This window comes from Gallus gallus, chromosome 2 (assembly GCF_016699485.2).
Source record: "Gallus gallus isolate bGalGal1 chromosome 2, bGalGal1.mat.broiler.GRCg7b, whole genome shotgun sequence".
Classification (NCBI taxonomy): Eukaryota; Metazoa; Chordata; class Aves; order Galliformes; family Phasianidae; genus Gallus; species Gallus gallus.
The window spans coordinates 94,749,215-94,772,451 of NC_052533.1; the positions used below are offsets into that span (position 1 = coordinate 94,749,215).

At 34.7% G+C, this 23,237-nt stretch overlaps 1 protein-coding gene across 14 annotated transcripts in view; it reads left to right on the forward strand.

The window, feature by feature from the left end:
- CDH19 (cadherin 19) overlaps nt 1–23,237 on the forward strand; it is a 107,118-nt gene that overhangs the window by 15,755 nt on the left and 68,126 nt on the right. For 6 of the 14 annotated variants that reach the window (XM_046925061.1, XM_046925060.1, XM_046925039.1 and 3 more), the window contains 2 exons: nt 9,856–9,991; nt 22,888–23,124. The exons of 6 other annotated variants lie outside the window; for them this stretch is intronic. The gene's annotated coding sequence lies outside the window, so the exon portion shown is untranslated. The remainder of the gene's footprint in view (nt 1–9,855; nt 9,992–22,887; nt 23,125–23,237) is intronic. 2 more of the 14 variants (XM_046925065.1, NM_001396662.1) reach the window with 2 other exon arrangements.

Here is a 23,237-nt window from a genome sequence, read left to right on the forward strand (position 1 = left end):
TGTTTAAAAGAGATGAAAATAGTAGCTCAGCATAGGGGTATCTTGCATTTTTAGAATACGTGAGTGTACAATGCTGTCCTGATATACTTTGTGTTATTATTTGAGCTGCAATATTTGGGTTTTGTTTTGAAGAATGAGAAGCTGAGCAAAAGGTAACAATCTCAGAATCAAGAACTGGATTTCAAACCATCTGCATGTCACCATGCTTCTTCCAGCATGGTGATACACTGTGATTCTGATTTGTCAGTTACCATGTTGTTCCTAAAAATTTATCATTCTTAACATATGGATTATGAGCAGTTGTGCAGTTTTATTTGCTTTAACTCTCCTAAAGGAAATATGGGTTTCCGAGAGATTTTCTGCAGTTGAATGGTTGCTGGGAGTCCTCCTTCTGAGATCCTCTATCCCTTGAGGATAGAAAAAAAGTCAAAGTTCTCTCAGCTTTGCCAAAATGACCAGCAAAAGCAGTAATGAAGGTGCTGAGTACAAATGCAATCTCTCTTTCCAGTGTAAAGGTATTTTCTCTTGTATAAAAGTTGTTTTTTATAAAGGACAATCCTTTGCACTATTAAGTAGTATTTCAGTTACTTACTCTTAAGTGAGACCTATGTTAGGCACAAACACACACACAAAAAAGACACATACACAGAGAAAACTGTGACGCCTTCCTGAAAGAAGAAATCCCAGTTCACATACTGAAAAATAGGTACTTATGGAAGTTAGGAAGGACTAAGATAAATTTATGCAACTAAAAATAGTAACAAGCTAAAAATCAATAGTGGAAAGAAATCTTGTTGAATTTAAAACATTCCTTCTTATATATGCTATATTTTCAGTAATGCAATCTCAGCATTACAGTTATTAGTCTTACTGCAAAGCTACTTCAATCTCAGCAGCAGCTTGGATTATCTCCAAATAAATGTTTCTTTCTGTGGTGTGTCCAGCTTCTTCTGCAGTGTCTTTTATGGCTTTCATCAAAGGTAAGACTGACCAGGTTAAAAGGAGATAGCAAGGCATCTTATTCTGTCATAAATTTCTAGCCGCCAGATTAGACTTTGTAGTCACTTAATCTAACCTTTTGAATTGCAAAGGTGACAGGTTTTTTCCAACAGTTCTTACATATCTCTTAGAATTTTACATTGTCACTTAGTATTGTAGTATGTGGATATAGATAGCATCTGGTGGAGCTATAACATTTATTTTGGAAAGATTCTTAGTCTTAATTTAACTAGTTGCAGAGACAGAGTTCAACAGAACATCGATTATAGGATTTCCATGTTTAATTATTGTCAGTTTAAAAAATGAGAATCTGATTTCTAGCATTAAGTTTCTCTTCCAGCTGGTGGATTTTATGATAAATCATTGAATGTTTCTGCAAGTCTGGAAGCCCCTGTTGGCAGAGAAAAACTGAAACAAATATATATATATTTTTTGTCTAGGAACAAGGAAACCAGCATGCACAGGTTCCCATCAAGCAGTGGTGTTGCCCTTGGGTGTCAGTTTGCTCCCAAAGGGATAATTACAGTATCTGTCTCAGAGGAAATGCATATTTTGTAAGGCTAGAACTCGAGAAGTGAAAATCTATAAGACTCAGAATGGCAAAAAAACACATATTAATGTAGAAATAAGATAAAGAGGCAAAATTCACAATCTTTCTTTATAAAGGACAGTGATTGATTTATGTGTTTTGGATGCTATGGTCTTGAAATACAGAGGAGATGATAGAATGCTACTCTGGTTTAACTATATAATCAGCCATGACAAGATCGAGAGTACAAGAAATGCTTCTTTAAAGAACCCTTGAAATACAGAGGACACATCAGAGTATGCTGCCAAAAGTGTTCTGGAAAACTTCAGAGCAATAGGATCACTAAGGCAATGGAGTTTGTTATATATTGCTTTTGTCCACTACTTCTCACATAATCCGACAGCAAGGTCTGACCAAAGTGCCCATATGTATAATATGCGTATCTGCCACATACCCTTGAAATTGTAAAATGTGAAGATGAAAAAATTTAATCCTCAGTCAGAGTCACTTAACATGCCTGGGGAAGGCAATAAACCTTATTTCCAAGACAGAGGGGGCCTGGACATCAGAACCATCAGAGTCACTGGCAGAAGTTAACATTATGCACCTCATGCAGAGAGAGAATGCATCTATATGCAGTACTGGAAATCTCATTGTTTATGAGATTGAAACTATAAAAGCTTGCACAACAGTCCTGCAGTGTTCAAGAAACTCTGATCAATTAGATCTATGACATTTTTTTCATTCTTGTGCCAAGAATCGTATTCATAGCTGAGAACTTAACCTACTTTGAACAAAACATAAATAAAGATAAAATGTGTTCAAATCAAGTTTTTGCTCTCCTTCTTAATAGAGTTAAAACACATATGCTTTCTTCCTTTATTTAGCATATCTGTGACACAGATGTAAAAAGGGCCATCCAGACAACTCTCTTCTTTTTCATTTTCTTTTTCACTTACCTTGGAATATAGTCTTTTGTCCTCTGAGATACACCACAGGCCAGATTACATATCTTTCAGGGGTGTTTCTAAGTCCTTAAAGCTAGTTATCACATCTGGTACCTCTTACTCTATATATTCATCATTGATTCCATCTGAGAGTGTTCAATACAAGTGAGGAAACTGGGACACTGTATCTTAAAAATCGGTTAAATGTTCAGTGGCAAACAGCCACTGTATCAAGTAATTTGTGGGGAAAAAAAAAAAAAAAAAAAACACTATCTTTTTGTTTTACATTAATTCCAAAGATTTAGCATTAACTGTTGCTATAATTGTCATCTGTGGACTACATTAGAAATCCTTTTGAATTAACTGTGTAAAAGGAAATACGAATATGCAAAAAACATGCTGAGTAATTTGAAAAAGAGGCTGAGCTAAAAAAACAATTTAGAGAAGAGAGAAAAACAAGTAGTATAGAAAAAGAAAAACTTAGAAAGGAAAAGCTAGTATGCTATGGGAGTCTGCATTCACCTTCTTAAGAGAAATATAAAGAAAAGAGAAAGGAGAGATGGAATTTCCAAAATAAGCCTTACAGGATAGTTCTGAAAATCTGAGGAGATAAAAACAAACCCATGTATCAAGACAAAATCTCAAGGCTGTGTTAGGAATTCATTTAAGGTGGCTAGTCATGGTCTCAATCTTTCCTCCAATCTGTTACTAAAGCAGATAGGAAAAAATTTAGATGCAATATACTGTGACATCCTGTGATGTCGTTCATTGCTAACTCTTCCTTCTTTTTATAGATTTAGCCAAATACATTAAATTTGGAAGTAAGTGATATCTTTGAAATGTTATTATAAAATTATCATAGCTTTATTTACTACAACTAGAAGTATACGGGGAGGTTCAACTTCTTACTTAAAAAGGCATGTATCATACTTCCTGTTCATTAAAAATGGTGAAGTTAAAACAAACCAAACAAACAACTATAATGAAACCATAAACAAACAAATAAACCAATCACTTAATTATAGAATCATAGAATTGCTCAGGTTGGAAAAGACCTTAAAGATCATCAAGTCCAACAGCAACCTAACCATACTACCCTAACTCTAACAACCCTCCCCTAAATCATGTCCCTGACCACCATATCCAAGCAGCGTTTAAACACATTTTGGGATGGTGACTCAACTACCTCCCTGGGGAGTCTATTTCAGTGCTTAACAACCCTTTCTGTAAAGAAGTGTTTCCTGATATCCAACCTAAACATACCCTGGCACAACTTGAGGCCATAAAAAGAATGTAAAACTTTGAAGAAAAAAAATGTTTATTAGGTACTTCTTCTATTTAATAGTTAATCTAAAAAAAAAAAAAAAAAAAAAAATTCATTGCTATCTATCTATCTATCTATCTATCTATCTAACTATTGTTATTTATTACTGAGGAAAAGTTCTCCTTTTACTTGAGAGGCCTAAACACATCAGACATAGCAAATGACTGTCTATATCCCAAAGAAATTAATGAGAAGTTTCCCTTGAAGCCTTGGCTTGAAGTGGGCAGTGCACAACTCTCAGAGTTAGGAGAGGCAAAAAAAAAAAAAAAAAAAAAAAAAAAAAAAAAAAAGGTCTACATGATACATAGAAGAAGCAGTTTCTTTCATGCATCACATTTGAATACAGAGTGCCCAAGTGCTTTAATAGCTGTGAAATTGTAGTTTGCATATTAGTTTTCTTGGAGTAAGCAGGGCAGTCTCTTTCAGTAGCCCCTCACAGTTAGTTCAGGTCTGAGGAATACAACCTGTTTGACAACTGCTTCCACCTTTGTGTGTTGTCAGGTGAAAACTAAAACTTCAGTGGTGTTCTTTATAACACCCAGTACCTCCATTCTATTCATCTAAAATCTAAAAATTAAATCATTAATATGTAGTATGCCCTTGAACACAGAAATTCATTTTGTCTATTCTTAAGTATTTACCATATTTTTATCCCATTTGGCGATTGCAGGGTATGTTGATTATATCATATCTCAGAATGCCAATTTTTGTTATTGAGATTTTAGATAAGTACTTAAAGACACTGGAAATCTGTCACCAGCAGGCAAGGCAGAGCATTGTATAAGCATCAAATTTTGTCAAGAAGATTTGTGTTCTGGATGTTAATGAAGGGCATAAGAGAGAAAGGACTGAGTGGAACAGAAAGCTCGCGTGAATGACTTCATGCCTCCGGGTGAGCTCAGGGCAGACCCTGTGCCTATGAAATCAGTTTCTATTGTTAGCCTGCACAAAATGTTTGGCTGTAAGCCTACTGCAAAACTAAGCTGTTTTTGTGCCAGACTACTGTTGTGAGGACAGTGTATGACTGCTACTTCGCACATGCAGAACAAAGAAGTACAGATATAATTTTTTTTCTTCTCTGTGAAAGTCAGCTTAGTAACCATTATTGTCATTGTCTACAGCAAATGATAAAAAAACCTGTTCAGGCAGATGTGTTTCCCTTCACTAGAGATGAGAAAACTTGACTGTCCTAGTCCTAAGGGTGAGAGGAAAATTACTTCTACCCTTGGAACAGTGACCTGCCTCTGAACAGCTGAGCTGAGGTTTTCTATCTTGCCTTTCTGCAAGCCTTTGCCTTTACCTGAACAGTAACCCTGGCTATCTATCCTAGTGAATAGAAAAGCATTTCTATATGCAGAGGCCCATAGCTTTGATTTTTCCTTAGAGAATCATTGCACTCCAAGTAAATAATGGCAACGAGAACTTGGAAGGCATTCTTAGAAATATATTCGCTATAAGCATGAAAGCAATTATATATCTAAAAATGTCTTATGATAGAAAGTTCCAGTAAACTCTGCAAAAGAGTGAGGAGATTAACATAAAAGTTAATTAAAAATCATTTTATTTTAATAAATTACACTATTTATTTCTGTTCCTGCTTTTGAATATCCGTGTCTGAGTGTGCAATAGCTGTTGAACTGCATTTCTGTTTTACTGGTTGTAATAAACTACTCAGGTTGACAATCTTGAGTATTGACAGTCATACCATTTTGTTTTAGGCCCACATTACAGTTACTGCTCATTGTCTTCAGATCTGAAGGTGGAAGGCTATAAAAAGAGAAAGTAGAAAGTACTTTTCATAGTTAATTTGATTCATCTCTGTAGAAAGAATGTGATATCGATCATGTCACAAGCTCCTTCTCTGCCCTAACAAGTCCAGTTTTACATTAATTACAAAGCAGTTTTAAAGGGGAATAGATAGGAGAAAGGATGAGTGAAAGAACTCAATGAAATGCTATCTTGGTTGACATGCAGTTTTAACAAAAAAGTGCATTATCAACCTTGAATGTTATTCCTATTCTGTCAGCATATTCAGGAAGAGGTAGGTTTCTCTGTAGCAGAACTAAATCAATGTAATTCATAATGTGAAATAAGTACATAAAACACGTATCCTAAAACATTGTTTCTCCAAGGAAATTGCTACTGTCAAAAGTCATAAATGATTTATCATGAAGAAGATCCTAGATAGTTTTGCTTCTCTCCTCAGGATCTACTGACATTAATTATTTCCAGGAATCAAGTAAATGCCTCTAGGTAAAAATATGTTCTGTGAAATGCAGCTCTCTTAAAGCTCCACTTACATTTCTTTTGACACCAATCCTAAACTGAGGTTACATGAGTACTTCCAGAGAAGTAAGATATGTAAATGAATGAATATACCATATGAACTATGTTAAGATGATTTTCCTTAGACTGAGATAATCACTGCCATATGATTATATTGCCATCAATGCCATAGCATTTACTTTTAGATTTCATTTGAAATAACTTCTGGTTATTTCTGGTAAATCTTGGACTAAATAAAATGTAACCTCCTCAACATAGAGTTTTACCAAGCTGAAACCATAGTGCCCTTTCAAAATCCATTAATCTACTAGTGCTTGCCAAATTCTGAATAAACTGTATAGCTGTTGATAATTCAGATGCATCATCATACTAATCCCATATTTTGAAATATATATATATTGGCTTCTAAAGTACTCTTGGTGGTGTGACTTTTTGCATTGGATGAATGGATAGAAAGGTCATATCTGTGTAACTCATGTTTTATCTCTCTGTTTGCAAGTGCATGCTCAGTATGACTTATTCTGGCAAGATACTACCCTGACATGATTAGATTATATTGAAAGGCAGAAATGTTGGTTTAGCTTAACTGACATTGATTGTGGATTTTGCTGTCGTTGTTACTATTTATTTGTTTATATAAAAACTGATGCAATTTCTGCTAATTAGGTCTCATATATCAGCTCTGGTAGTTTTATAGATTAGCACCTAAAATTATGCTATAAAGTGGGGATTTACAATAAAATTCCATCAGGACAGTCTTGCATTCATCTTTTTAGAAATTCTATCCATTTCCATAAAAAGCAGATAAACAAAGTAGAACAACAACAAAATAATTACAGTGTTTCAAATTGCAGTTTCTACAAGTAATAATATCTCCACAGTGTTGCCTCCATCTTAAAGGGTATCTGAATTCTTCTGGATAACCAGTGCTGAAATATTTTTTTCTAACAATCTAGATGATGGGGCAACATTTTCCAGTATCCGAAAAAGATTTTAGAAATGCTGTTGATCTTTTTGATGACTGATGCCCTCAAGTATCAAAGGTTGTGCTGGCAAAACAGCATCATGTCTGCAAGCAGATAATGTAAGGAGAAAACTCTAGTAGATAACAGCTAATACACAGAGGGTCGAAACTTTGCACCATGTTCCTATGAATTAAATTAGTAATAGATGTTATGTTCATGAGATCACAATTCTGGAAAGTTAAGGATTGCTCCAAGGCTATAGAAGAAAGAAAGAAAGAAAGAAAAAGAAAAGAAAAAAATGAACAAACAAACAAACAAAAAAACACCGGAAAATATAGAAGTTGCTATTAGTGGTAGAGTCAGGACAGTTAGTTTTTGATTTGTGATGGATTAATTTTACAATGTCACTGGAATTCAGTGTTTTAAATCCTTTAACCCTTCAATCCTCAATGTGCACTGAGTGCAGTTTTTCCATATCAAGCCATTAACCCTGTTTAAAGGGTACTCATTGTATTTTTAAAGAACTTTTTTTAAGGAGCTTACTTTTATATCATAAATCTCTGACAGAGCCCTCTATAAGTGTACAGCAGTGACACAGTCAGTCAAACAATCTAGTTTGAGAGAGAATCTGCAATAGATTTGATGTCCACATAATAGTATCACAAGTGAAAGGCATCACCTGAAGGCCATCAGCCCGGAAGTTAAGAGTCAGAGATATGGCTCAAACATAGGGTCTCAGACTGAGAGTGAGATTTATGCCTGAAAGGAAGATTTTTACAAGTACTGTGCTAGCAGTTAATACTGCATAATTTATGAGGAACTAAGACACTAACGTTTCTTAATAAAGGAGAAGAGATCCTGGTATTGCACATAAAATTTTGGTCAGCTTTATCAAGATCCATTTTTTCTGCTTGAATGAAAGATCACAGGAAGGTGTGTGTTGTAAAGCAAGCTCATACAATCAAAATGAAAATTGAATTCTTACAGAGAAAATATTTTAACAATAAACACTGCAGAAATCCCCTGAAAGTGAGATTCAGTCCAATTTGACACAACAAATTGTTTTACTGTTCAAGAGAATACCACTAACAAGTATAGATTACATGTTTAAAACCCTGTTTTGCCTGCAGCTAATGTACCTAAAAGATGCATTAACTGTGCAGCTCGCCCATTTGTGGGTGGTAGAAGGAATTTACCTCTATTAAAGTATAAGAGGAAATGGGGAAGAATATGAACAGTATAGCTAAAAAAGGCCAAATATTCAGAATTACTTGCTATTAGTAACTACTTAACGTGACAGATAGACTAAGGAGGCTATGCCCTTATCTGTAAGGAAAATATGTGTCATTACTTCCTGGAATACAGAAAAAAAAAAAAAAAAAAAAAAAAAAAAAGGCAATTCCATTAGCCACAGATATTAAAATGCCAGATGGGGGAAGGGGAGCCACTCCATGCCTTCTGCAGGGAGCCTCCTCCATTCTATTAGTGCTTTGTTCTCTAACAGGCTGAAAATGAAGCACAAACTCATCAGTATGATTATTTCTTCTCTTCCTTTTGTGGGAGGTGTTCTGAAGGATGGACATCTTTAACTTAATCACTGATTATGTTTGTTGCGGTTGGAATCTGTAAAACAAGTGTAACAAATCTATTGCTATGCTGAGTTGTTGGGAGCCCCAGTACTCTGTCCTCAAATGTGTAGCTCCGCTATATGAAAAACAGAAAGCCCTCTTTCCCCCGCTGGTGGTTTGAATTGCTCTAATTTGTTCTGGTATTAGCACCAGATGTCATGGTATAAAAGGAAGCCCAGCCAGGCAAAAGAGATTGCCATTCTGACCTTCTATTGAATTCTGGAGCTCTTGCTCATTTTTGTCTTCTGAACAAATCAAGCACTCACAAACATGCTGAATGGAGTGGGAAAAAACAGTTTGACTTTTCTGAAAGAAGTTACAAACAGAACTGAGATGGCCACTTGCCACTTTCCCTATCAGGGTGACACCTACCACTATTTGCTGAGCTTTTTTTTTTTTTCTGTGGGAGTGGTGGGAATGAACCTTCACACCAGCAGACTTGCTCTTTCCCCCAGCCCTGTACCTTTGCTGCTCCTTCTGTTCAGCAAGAAAAAGGTTTTTATTTTTCCCTTCAGTTTTTGGAGTCTATATTTCAGGAAAGGCAAAAGCTATAGCTTATGGAGCTTTTACTTCTTTAGCAAGATCCTGACACCATTTGTTTGTATCATACAATGAGTGTTTGGTTTATTGTATTTGCAACTCAATTTGTCTTGGGAAACAGGTTTACATTTTTAGAAAAGCCCGGTGGTGTATATCAAAGTGAATGTAGCCATATGCCTGCTTGCATTGATAACAGTCTGTATTCATGACAAAGGCAGTCAGCTTCCACATGATTCATTGGTCTTAACCTTTAAACTATGTTTTTAACTAACTGATGTTTGTTTGGAAATCTGAAAATCCTGTTTACAGGAAGTAGTAATAGAGCTTGGGAGCATTAGTTTATAGATGTAAAAAGGTGTTCATATGTTTATGTATATAGAATGTACATGTCTATGTGTGTCTATATATTTCCAAGGTCTTGGTAGCTAATCTATTTCAATCACTCTTATTTAAATAAGACAAAATATGGTTTGCGACAGCACTGAATACAGAGCAGGATGTTATTGTAATACTCACAAGCAGAGTAAAGGTCATTAAAAAAAAAAGAGGAAAAATTAGAAATCTTTTGCCTGCTTGGTGAGGATGCAAGTACCGTTGGCAATGCAGTGAGAATATAGATTGTGATCTTTTCCCCTAGGTGGCTCAGATGGATTCAGGGCAGATAAGTACTGCTCAGCAGAGGGCATAATCTCCCATTACTGCGTGATGTATGCACTGAGAGTAGAAAAAGATGGAATAACCACTAGAGAGAAGAGCCAGTGACACGACGTAATGTACGTATCACCAGTAAGAACATTTTAGAACTGGACTATAGCACTCACTCATACTGATTCATATTTGCTTGTTAAAGAAACCCAGTACGGATGTATGGTATCTTATGCTTATATTGAGCAAGCACAATTATATAGATATTTTGTTCAAAATAAGATATTCAAGTGGGAAGATTTTCTTTATGTTGAAATGAAATTTTTCATACATCATGTTCAAAAGCCTGAAAAACCAGGCATACATTTGTGATTCAAGTTAAAGAGAACTGCAAATAAAGAGGATATTAGGATCTTAAACTATTAATGTCTTGGACATTAAAATATAGCTTATCAGTGACTTTTAAGTTCTACTAATTTGGCCCATGAGATTTTGCACAAGCAAACATGGGAAAGAAAAATTTCTATGTTATAGAAGTAATGTGGGGTTTGTTTTTTCATCTTTATGTCTCACCTTTTTATGCATCTTTGTAGCTAAATTTACATCTTTATATCTTTGTAAAAATTTTATCACCACAGTATAATTCATTAAACTGGATCACTCATTTTGTGGTACTTTTTTAATTTAGGCAGAAGAAGCAATTAAATGTGCATACCTTTAGATGTTCTTTGGTTGCCATTTTGATTTTTAAACAGGACACAAATTAAAGATATGTCAGGGTTTCTGATTTGGATCAAAACCACAACAAATGGATTAGACGATGAAGGAGCTCAGGATAAAGCTAGTAATTCACTTCTCTGTCTGATTTTTGGAGTACAAAAGAAACACAATCAACTCAAACCCAGAATGAAATAGTTTGGCTATTTCATCTTGTATCTGATATGATCTCTTCTCAATTTGCAAAGCAACATTACTTTTCCTTGCACAGCATTGCTGTTCATTCACTGCTAAGCCATTTTTTTTTATTTATTTCTGTGTTAGAGACATTTAAGTTCTGAGTCCAATATTTCATCAGAATCATTCCTATTATTACCATTCATAAAACATGGGAGGCCATACATTAATGTGAAATATACTTTTCAGCATGAGACTGAAACTTCATGAAATTACACATACACACACACACAGAAAGAAAATAAAATCAGGAAATATAGCACATGCTGTGCCAACAGCCCTTCTCCAAGGATCCATACTGTTTGGAGATTTCTTTCAAACTGTTTTTCTTTTCTTTTCTTTTCTTTTCTTTTCTTTTCTTTTCTTTTCTTTTCTTTTCTTTTCTTTTCTTTTCTTTTCTTTTCTTTTCTTTTCTTTTCTTTTCTTTTCTTTTCTTTTCTTTTCTTTTCTTTTCTTTTCTTTTCTTTTCTTTTCTTTTCTTTTCTCTTTTCTTTTCTTTTCTTTTCTTTTCTTTTCTTTTCTTTTCTTTTCTTTTCTTTTCTTTTCTTTTCTTTTCTTTTCTTTTCTTTTCTTTTCTTTTCTTTTCTTTTCTTTTCTTTTCTTTTTTTCTTTTTTTCTTTTCTTTTCTTTTTTTTTGTCTCCCCTCCAGTCTCTTCTATTTATCACCAGTCCACTACTTCTTTTTATTCTTTACAGCACTAACTGACACCCACCAGCAATTGCAAGTTGAGGTCACTAAGGCAATTGCCTGTGTCCTGCTAGAATTGATCATTGATCTGGGAGTATGACACGTATGACAGAGCAAGGTCACTCAACTCCTTTCCATCAATTTTTCATTTCTAGGCAGGTAGCTACCACTTCAAGGTTCTTCCTCCTTGCCTGTCATGTTACTTCTTATTGTACAACCACATGAAAAATAGAGAGTACTCCAACCTCTGTATGATATTCTTTCCTAAGTAATGCTCTGCTAACAGTTCAGAAATATTCCAGTATTTGTCACTGAGGTGCATTATTTTTTAAAATATGATTTTAAGTAGTTGCAACTACTACTACTGAAAAAAAAAAATGCAAAGAAAAAAGATTCTAAATAATTAGGAACGAACTATTAAATCTTAATGAAAACATGTTGTAGAGGAGTTATATATCTATTGGGATGACACAAACAATAATCCAGTGTGAAGCAAAAATTCACTCAGATATCTATGATAGTAACTTTTGCTGATGTAAAGCACTTTAGGATATCCTGTAAATGGAACAATCAATTTATCTTCAAGAAAAACAAGCATTTGGAAGTTGTACAATGTCTTTTATTTAATATTGACAAAAAATATTGACAATGTCTTTTATTTAATATTGACAAAACTGCATATTTAGGGTTAGCCTCATACTCTGGCATCGGTACTTAATTCTCAAGTATTTAATGTAAAAATATATGTATTTATGTGAATATGTGGAGCAAATTTTGCAGTTTGTTCTTTTGTTTGGTTGGCTTGAGATCGTTAGTTAATTCTGTGTACAAGTAAATGGCATATTAATTGACAGGTTCCTAAAAGTGTATTTTCTTATCTGACCAGGGATTGAAGACGTAGGGATGTTTATAATTTAATACTAATCCAGAATTCAAATACTTTCTCTGAAGGAAGGAAAGCTATTGCTTATCCTGTATCACTGAATTTCAAATACAGAGATTGGATATAAACATAACAGTGGAAGTCAGCCCTTTCTTGACTATTTTCATGATCTAGAAAAGAAGGAAAGCATTATGTTTTTAAAGATGTTGTAATCGACTCAGATTTTTAAATGAAGTCCAGCTGCTATAGTCAACAGTGCAAACCAAAATCACTGTCTTTGCTAGCTTTGATGCCAGGCTATCTGATGTTGATGAGAGCTTCCAGAGGGGCAAGAACAAGAACAGAAGATTTAAAAGATTTCAGAGACGAACAGAGAGATAAAGTGAAAACAAAACAAAAAAGTTGATCCATGTTTCAATTATTGGATTTAAAAACTACTGAAAACTGAAAATCTGACTAGAATCATCTAGTCAGTGTAAATCAATCTCTAAGTGTCAATTTGATGGGTAATAAAATAATAAATGGAAGAATTGGCTGAGGATAATTATTGTAGTTTTGAAAACTGATTTTTGAAACAAATTGTTTTGGCAACATTCTGATATTAAAATAAAAGATATTAGGATGACCAGACTCTGGAACTCTAGAATCATAGGAAATGAGGACTGGGTTGCACCTTGCCATGGTATTAGGTTTTTCCTTTGCACAAAGACAGTCTCAATTGAACTTAAAATATCACTGGCAGATGTTTGAATAATCTGCTCTAAAATGGTAGAGCTTTCATTTTGTATCTAGACCTCCATAACCCTCAAGCCTTTTCTTATTACATAAAATTGTTAACTATGTCAATCATTCCTATCCCAGTGACTATTATTTTAAAGCGAAGAAATAGTACTTGCCTTTTCTCGCTGTTGGACAAAAGATATGTATATTCTTCTGGTGTCTGATGTCACAGTGTAAGGCTTAGAATCAGGTTCATTTTTATTTATTTATTTATTTATTTATTACTACCATGATGATCACTGTGAACTTTCTTCACTTTCTTTCATGTATATCTTTTGTTTTTTACCTACGTTCTTAGCAGATTTTAGAATACTACACATTTTTAAGTTATATATTGTAATTTACTGTCTTGTCACAATTAATGTCTTTATAAAACACCACAATAGCTGTGTAGGTGTTTCAAAATATTCTATATGATAAGCTTTTTATCAACTCTGTGGAAAGATTGCCCTATCTATAATATGCTCTTACTGCATTCGTGATTTAACAGTATTCAGATGTAATGTTTTTTTACTTATTTACCTATCATATTCCTGAAGTGTTGTCTTTATCATGATATTTTCATTTCATTTAAAATTTCAAGAATCTCACTCTCAATTTAAAGATTGCTCACTATCATATTTTCCATGCTGCCAACTTATATCTAAATTGTTACACTTTTTATCCCAGAGATTGTGTGAACGCCCAAATCTATTTTTTCTTATTATTGGGTTGCATACAGCTCCCAGATCAAACAAAGAAAGGCAGTTTTGCTTTATATGTTAAAATGTGACTAAAGCAAGATAACACAAGTAAATGTGTTATGATAAACTACAGAGAGAACATTTCAGGCTTGTGCAGTTATAATATAAGGAATAAACCTAAGTGGCCAGGTTTCTCAATCCTCCCTATTTCTGCTTTAGAGAATCTTAGTGAAAAGATGTATTCATCAAATCTGAAATGTTTTGAAGAAGGATATCAACATCTATTGTCATCAGCTTACTGAACACCAGAGTCCATATTTCCTCTCCATAGAGACCTCCTCCATCAGTTACTGAATATTAGACTAAGGATCCTTTCAATCATAGTCTGCAGTTTGAATATAGGTTGTATTAGTGTTTCATTTTGGTTGATTTAATTTCTGTCTTCTTCTGTCCTTTAAAATATCACTGTATGACCATTTTCAAAGTTTGTAAAACACACAAATAGTGAAAAGAACTCACAGGGAAAAAGAAGCTGAAAACATTAGAGGACATAGAGAAGATACTTTGTAGGGCATTTTATGAGGGCACTTTAGCAACCTTGATCAGTGATCAAGAAAGGAAGAAGAAACAAACAGGAATGTAGTTATGGCAGAAACCAGATAAAAACATAACTAAAAAGATTTATTAAATCTAAGGTAATAATAAAATTGATAGAGTCTTGGATGAAAGTTTGGTTAGACCATCTTAGAAGAAATTAATAATGTTGGATCAAGAAAAATATCTTTATACTAGTAAGTCAAAACCAACAGAGTTAAGAACTAATATTGATAAAGCCTGAAGTGAATTATCTTACAAGACAGTAATATGTAGTAGCATCAACAGTTATAGGAAAGAAAATAACACTTTCCACTGCCTTGTGCCCTGGAAAGAAAATCAGTGCCAGTGAATTGCAACAGAGACTTTTTCCTTCCCCTCTTCTCTATATTTTTCCTTCTCCCATGGTTGGGCTGCCTTCTTTGACATTGCTCATCCATCTGCAGGAGCTATCCCCTCACCTTGAGGGTTCAGTACTTGTCAATAGATGCCTTGTTTCAGAAGAAGGCAGCCAGGCACAAATATATTGGGATGGAAGAATCAAGATACTTTTATCCAAAGTTCTGATTTACTTCTTTGTTGGCAATTTGAAAAGCCTTACAATTATCCTCATCAGTGTTCACCCATGTGACTTCAGTAAGTAAAATAACTGGGTGTAAGCACGTATTTTTTCTGATGGATGTTGTGGCTAAAAGAACATGACAGCGAGCTACAAGAGTCATTACCTATTAATTTTGCTGGTTTATTTTAGTAAGCAATTTATAGCTTTTCCAGTATGTCTTTTACATTTTCCGCTCATTAATTGAGTCCCATTTATACTCTTTCTTTTGCATTAAAAGATGTATTGCACTATTTAAAGTCTTAATTTGGCCCATATGTCAAAACTATATCTAAATGAGCCACTTACAGCACTTTTGTATGAATTGCATTATGTGAGTCTTTCCCCTTCTGTCTTTTTTTTTTTTTTTTTTTTTTTTTGTCCTTGCAGAATCAATTTCTTAATAGAAAGTGGGAAAGGAAAAAATAAAATATAATAAGCAGTAATATGAAAACACAAACCAAGTCAACGTGACTAGCAAGTAAAGTTCAGGCTGCAGAAACTATTTTAAATTACAGAGAAAAAAAATGGTGTAAAACCCTACACAAAGATGCATTTTAATAGGGTTGTCTATGTAAACTGGGAGTAGTTCGGTGGCTTTATTTTACATGTGTATATTTTGTTGCTGTAACCTCTAGTTTTGAAACTGGTAATCCCAGGTGCATTGTCTATCTATCCTCCTAACCTATTTAAATTATTGCTACTAAAAGTAACGTGAAAAAGAATGTACTCCCTAAAAAATTTTGTAAACAGATGGTAAAAAAACAAAAACAAACAAACAAAAAATACAACTGAACATCAGCAATAAAAGTAAAAATTAAAAAAAAAAAGAAAGGAAAAAAAAAGAGAGAGAGAAGAAGGAGGGAGAATTGAGACAGACCACTTTCAGAAGTTATTTTTAAAAAGTCATAGTGTTCTAGCTTCTGATGTCTTTTAATTCTAGAGAATGAAGCAACAACAAAATCCTTGGATCTACTCCACTGTAAATGAGGCGAGAAAGAACACTATTTTTTTCTTTCCTCTGAAATTTTTCTGCATCTTTTGTTTGTGCATTTTTTTCCTGCCATGTAATTTCTTATTGTTTTATTCATTTGTTATCTGCACTATGAGGTAGATCATCAACTAGTTTAATTTTTCATGTTGTTTCTTTGACATATCTATTGAATGGCCCACTGATTCTGAAACAATATGTTTGCAGTAGGGTATAGGAAATGTAGTTCTTTTCCTTGGTTGGCTAGCAGTGGGCTGTGACATCTCTCTTTTGGGAATAATACCTTTGTACTGTTCAAATGTGCATATAACCTGCATGCTGGTATTGATCACAGTAATGACATTTGTTGTCTGCTCCATTGCAAATGTGAGAAGCTCTTTCCCACCTAACACACCACAATAAGACTTGACTCCTACTGTGTACGCTTTAGTCTTTATTCAAAGTTTAATGAACTTACTGATTTAGCCACATAAACTCCTTTTCTGCACAGAGAGTGCTAATTTCTACTTTCTCTTTTAATGGAAAAACCATGACTTTGTTAGATGATTTGAGGTATTAATCTATTTTTAAGACCTCAATTAACATTAATCAAGATACTTTTTCACCCTGAAAACTGAGAATATTTTCACCATATGTTTCGTTTTTATCCTGGACTATTTTGTGTCCATATATTGCTTATTACAAGATACAATATCGCCAGTGGTTACTATAATGATCTTTAACATCTGTTCTTTACAAATACCAACTGTTTCTTAATTTGGTGCCACATTAAAAAATAATTTCCTGCTTTAAGCCCTCAGTTTAATACCCAGTTATATTTCATAAAATTCTGTTTTACTCAGTAGCTTATTTTGTTTCTTTTTTGTATGCTTGACTCTTAGGTTATAACAGTATAGTCCTTCTCTCATTCTGGATAAATTTGATGGAGTGAATAGATCTCCTAATTAACTGCTTCTCACTGCTTACTAAGGCTGAGTGGGTCTTACTTTTTTTACATGTATTCTGCAAGTATAAGCGGCCTAGCTAATTTCTATTTTTCCTTAAAGACAAGGAAAATCATATGAATTAACCAAGAACTGAACACAAAGTAAATACAGATAAACATTCTTTTTCCAATTGAAAAAATCCAGGAAACTCTAAGCATGTAGTTTTCATTTGTACTTATATCTACATTTTCTGAATGACAAAAGTGAAAGATTTCAGATTTTTTCCCATTTCTGACCTGCTTGAGTCACCAAGAAGATTCAAAAGCTTATACAAATGTAGGCTCTTTTAAAATCTCCAGCTTTTCACAGGTACTGGACAATTCACAAAGGAATCCATGTTACTTGAAGTGTTCTGTTCTGAAAGTAAAGACTATTGCAAGCTTTTTATTACTGTTGATAGAAGAATCTATTTTCTGATATTCTGCTCATTATGCTTAAAATGAACAGATCAGATACAAATAATGAATCTTTTTTTGATGAATATCAGATATAGTCATATACATACTTTTTATGATAAAGAAACTTACTCTTTTCTCTGTACATTTTCTAACACAAAATTGCTGTTAGAGTCTCCTAGACATTACTGCACATAAATATGAAAAACTAATAATATCATTAACCTAGTGGTTAACACATATGAATGAATTTATTTCTTGAGCTGTGCCCCTAATTTCAGCAGAATTATGTCAGGACTGCATATATTTTTCTAATAAATTGAAGGATTTATGAAATAAGATCAAGTGGTTAAGAAGCAGCATTAAAGAGTGAGCTGGTTTGTGTCAATATATTGGCCTCAGAAGCAAAAAAAAAAGTACAAAGCCAAATGTGACTGAATATAAAATGTCACATCATCGACCTCTACAGAATGAATATTATTCCTCGTAATAGGGTATATTAACTTTAATAGTCACAAATTATTTTTTGAATAATTCTACATTCCCTCATATATTGCTTATTCTAAGAGTAATTGTAAAATATTAAATTAAAAATGTACTAAGTTATGGCATGCAAATTTTGTGTTATATAACAACACTAGAAAAATAAGATGAGAAAGAACTACAATCTTGTTTAATGTATCTTAGAATATTATAGTGTAAATTTTATTTTTGATTTTGTTGAAGATGGCTTTTTTAAATAGTCTCATTGATGTACACTTTACATACTGTAGATGTTTAACTGGAGAAATTAATTAAGAAATGTTTAATGTTTAATTGTTTTTATTATGTAATACTTTGGCTTTTAGGGACATAATCATCTAACTTCCACTTGAAATATCATTACCAGTCTACAAGCTGAATTTATTTACTGTGTTAAAGAATATTTAAATATTGTTAATATCTCTACCATGTAAGTTTTATGAACAAGGAGAAAATAATTTTTCTTTCAACTTGTTTTAATGTTTTATTTGAATTGTGTACTTTGAATATCTTCGTTTTTTTTATCATTGTCAACTTATTCTTTAATACATTCACAAAGATTATTTTTTTCTTACATGCAGACTACATACTTTAATCTAGCAAGAGATGAAAAACCAAACATCTTATGTCTTCTTAAATTTCCTTCTCAAATACCTTAACCAAATTTCATTTAATATCCATATTGTGTATATGAAGTCATTTTTTGCTTTGTTCAGAAGACCAAACAGGACAATATAAATAACTACTCATAACCATTTAATATTTTTAAGCTGAAAATCTCAAGTCTGTGGTACATGAATATGTGTGCTACCAATTTGATGTATCCAAGTTCAAGAGTAGGTTTCTTGGATTCCCCCTAAATTTGCCACTCCCAAATATAATTATAAACAAAGAGGGAAAAAAAGCATGTATCCAAAATCAAAATTTGTTACTCTAGTTAAAGTCTCGGCAGTCTAATGATATAATAATTACAGTTACAGTTATTAGAAGTTGTATTTTAAATATATAATATTAAACTTAATATGCTCAGAATTCCTAGTATGCTTCCCTTTTCTTTGGTGAAGTGTTCAGCAGTCTCCAGTGCCCTTATAACTACTGCGGTCAATTGCTTCAGTGTGGGTTAAAGGAAATTCTACAGTGAATCTTCAGGATCCTTAGCCCTTCACTGACAGGAGCAAGATGTTGTTACAGATAGTGTCTTCCTCCTCACTGATGGATTTTGTTACTTTTTTCATGTTTGTTGTACCTTGTTCTATCTTCATTGGTCTGAATGTCCACATTGCATCCAAATGCACTATGTACAGTATTATTTCATCCTTGCCCACCTTAACAGGTTAAATTCCTTTGGAGCTGATCATCTCTGATGTCATCTTATGCCAATACTTTTAAGGTTTCTGCTATTATCCCATGCCTCCTCTCCTCTATGCAGCATTTTAATCCAGGGTGGTAGCTCATTCTACACTTTCTTTGGATGTGGCTATCCAGCCAATTCTTTATTCACCAGGAAGTCCACCCTTCAAATCCACATCTCTTCATTGTAGAGACAGGAATGTTCTGTGGGACTGTGCCAAAGGCCTTACAGGTGATGTCATTTGCTTGTCTGCACTTATCGTCACTCCATTATAGAAGGCCACCAGATTGATCAGGCATGATTTTCCCTTGGTCATGTCATGTTGACTGTCTTGAGTTGACTCCCTGTCTTTTATGTATACAATTGTTTTTATGTGCAAACAAATAAAAGTGATATTCAAAGAGGCTAAGGTGAGTCCAGACAAAGTCTGGCAATTCCAAAGACGTGTTTTTCTACATGAAATTTCTATCTTGTTACAAGCAATGATGTCATTCTACTAAGCTAGAAGATTGTGATTGTTTGCTTTCAAGATGTTCCTAAGAAGTTTGAAGTTAATTTATGGGATTACACAACGAGTCATTAATTTTTCTAAAGTCAAGCCAATAGGGCATTGACAATAAAGCTGATTAATTCATTTTATTGATAGACTTCATTACATGAGACTCTTTTTCCAATTAATATAGAGCTATGCAGGGGCCTATGCTGAGAATTGTGTCTCCAGGTCAGGTCTAGAGCATATTTGAAAGCAGAATTTAGAATGTCATATGCCATTACATATTGTTTTCAGTAATGTAGTTTTAAATAATCAGCTTCAAATTTAGTGGGAATGGTGGTGATGGGTTGATAGTTGTACTTGATAATCTTAGATGTCTTTTCTAAGCTCAGTGCTTCTGTGACTCTAGGGTTTTACAATTCTGGAAATTTCTGCTTTCTCCATAATAAATGCAGTCAAAATTGATGACATCAAAGATCTAAACAAGTATTTCAAGAGTTTACTTTACTAGGAAACTAAGATTCTATAGAGATAGTGAAATGAAGACATCAATTTGCAATAAACTACGCTGACAAGTTTATATATTATGTAGTGCAGAACCACAGAGATAAGGGTACATCAGTTATTACGTATAGCCATAGTGTTTCTCTTCATACTGGTTTCAGTAATCCTTCATACTTCACCTAGGCAAACTTCATCACTAGAGCAGCCTTCACAACATAAGAGGGACCCTGCATATCAGGTAACGTTTTCCTTGCTAACACACACAGTGCTCATCACTAAAGTTGAGATGACAGATAAGATAAAGAGCTGTACCTATCACTATTCCAAAGTCTATTGTTTTAATGCAGACAAGATCAATCCCACCAGAGTGCATGCAATCACACAAGGTCAGAAATGTACCCAAGAAAATAAGCTTTGCCTTCTTGTCAGTTTTGGTACTTAGGTACCTTTGAATGAAGCTACAGATATATCAGTTTTGGATCTCAGTTTATAGACTTACTGATAGATACAGACTCTGGTTTCCACTAGGTCTCTTGTTAGTGCATTGTTTTATGGTGTAAACACTGATTTCAAATCTACATTTGGGAGGCATAGCATTCATGTTGAGGAGAAAGCAAAGTTTAAGCTTTATAGCTTGTAAAAACATGGAATCAGAGAATTGTAGGGGTTGAAAGGGACCTCTGGAGATCATCAAACCTCTTTACTCAAGCAGGTTCCCTGTAGTAGGTTGCACAGGAAAGGGAGTCTTGAACACCTCCAAAAGAGGAGTCTCCATAATCTCTCCAGGCAGCCTGTTCCAGTGTTTTGTTACCCTCAAAGTAAATAAGTTTTTTTCCTCATGTTTTTCTGGTGTTCATATAGATCTTCCTATGTTCAAGTTTGTGCTCTTTAACCTTTGTTGTGTTGCTGAGCACCACCAAAAAGATCCTGGCCCCATCCACTTCACTCCTACTCAATAGATACTTATAAGTGTTGCTAAGATCTTGCCTCGGTCTTCTCTTCTCCAGACTGAACAGTCTTACATCTCTCTGCCTTTTTTCATACAAGAGATGTTTCAGTCCCCTAGTCATCTTCATAGCCCTCCTCTGGACTCTCTCCAGTAGTTCCCTGTCTCTGTTGAATTTGAGAGCCCAGAACTGGACACAGTACTGCTGTCCACCAGGACACACAGGTCCTTCTCTGCACAGCTTCTTTCCAGTAGGTCATCCCCTAATCTGTACTGATAGATGTGTTTTTTCCTTCCAAGATGTGGGACTCTATATTTGTTCTTGTTGAATCTCATCGCGTTCCTCTCTGACAAACTCACCAATCTGTCCAGGTCTTGTTGAACAGTAGCATAGACTTCTGATGTGTCAGCCACTCCTCCCAGCTTTGTATCATCAGCAAAGTTGCTGAGGATGATTTCTTTCTCCTTTTCCATGTTATTGATAAAGAGGTTGAACAAGACCAGACCCAAGACCCCTTGGGAATGCTACTAGCCTCAGGACTCCAAATAGACTTTGCACCAGTGATCACAACACTCTTAGCTCTACCAGTCGGCTAGTTTTCACCTCACCTCACTATCTACTTATCTGTCCCATACTTCCTAATCTTACATACCAGGATGCTATAGGAGACAGTGTCAAAAACCTTGCTGAAGTCAAGGTACAGAATATTCACTGCTCTCTCTTCATCTGCTCAGCTGGTGATGACATAGAATCATTGAATCATAGAATCATAGAATGGCCTGGGTTGAAAAAGACCTCAAAGGTCGTCTAGTTTCAGATTGGTGAAATCTGAACTTCCCCTTGGTGAATCCATGCTTACTACTCTCAATAACTTCTTTTCTTCTACTTGCTTGGGGATAGCATCCAGAATAAGTTCCTCCATCACCTTCCCAGTGTCAGAGATGAGACTGACTGGTCTGTAGTTCCCCCTCTCTTTCTTGCCTTTTTGAAGATTGGAGTGACAATGGCTTTCTCTAGTCCAAACTAGAGATGACAGAGAGTGGTTCAGCAATCATTTCTGCCAGCACTCATGGATGCATCTCATTGGGATCCATGGATCTGCGCTTATCAAGTTTTCCTAGTCAATATCTGATGAGATCCTTCTTGACAAAGGGGAGGTCTTCCATTCCTCATCCAATTGCCAGATTGTCTCTTTTATCTCCAGGGTTTGAGATTCTGGGGGGTCAGTCTCAATAGTGCAGACCGAAGCTTAGAAGGTATTCAGTAGTTCTGCCTTTTCAGTGTCCTCCATTACCAGTATATTCATCATTAAACAGAGGGCCCAAATGTTCCTTAGTTGTCCCTTTGCCACTGAAATACTTAATGATGCCTTGCTTGATGTCCTTGATCTCCCTCAACAGATTTAATTCCAAGGGGACCTTAGCCTTCTTTGTGGCATCCCTGCATTCTGTCCCCTTCCACCTGCATCAGAAAGTTATCTTCCATGCTGTTTGAGATTGACAAGGAATTTGTTGATTCAAACATCTAATACAGAATGATGCCTAAATGACTGAGTTGGAAGCTCTAAGATCCATGGACCCTCATTTTGCAGAGGCAGACTGATGGACTGTATATGTTTACTTCCTTTTATGGACAGCATCTGTTTCCTCTTACAGCTGAAAAACATCAGCTAAGGGAAAAAAACCACTGAGGAGGTGCATGACCACCAGAGCCCCTTTCTGAAAACTCCTGAATCTTCTAGACACAAGTGGGTTGCCACCCCAAGGGTGGTCTTGGACTAACTTGGCTATGTAAAGGTGAACACTCACAGTTACCTCTGTCGACCCACAAGCTACAGATCAAGAATCCAGACCCGAGAAAACACTGGATCTGAGGAGTGGTGAACTCTGTCTGTATGTCTGTCTGTCTCTCTTTTTTTTCCTCTCCTTCTCTTACCCCTCAATGTTTTGTTTTTTTACTCCCTTTTCTTTAGTAGCTGTTGCTTAATTTTTCCTCAAAGTAGTTG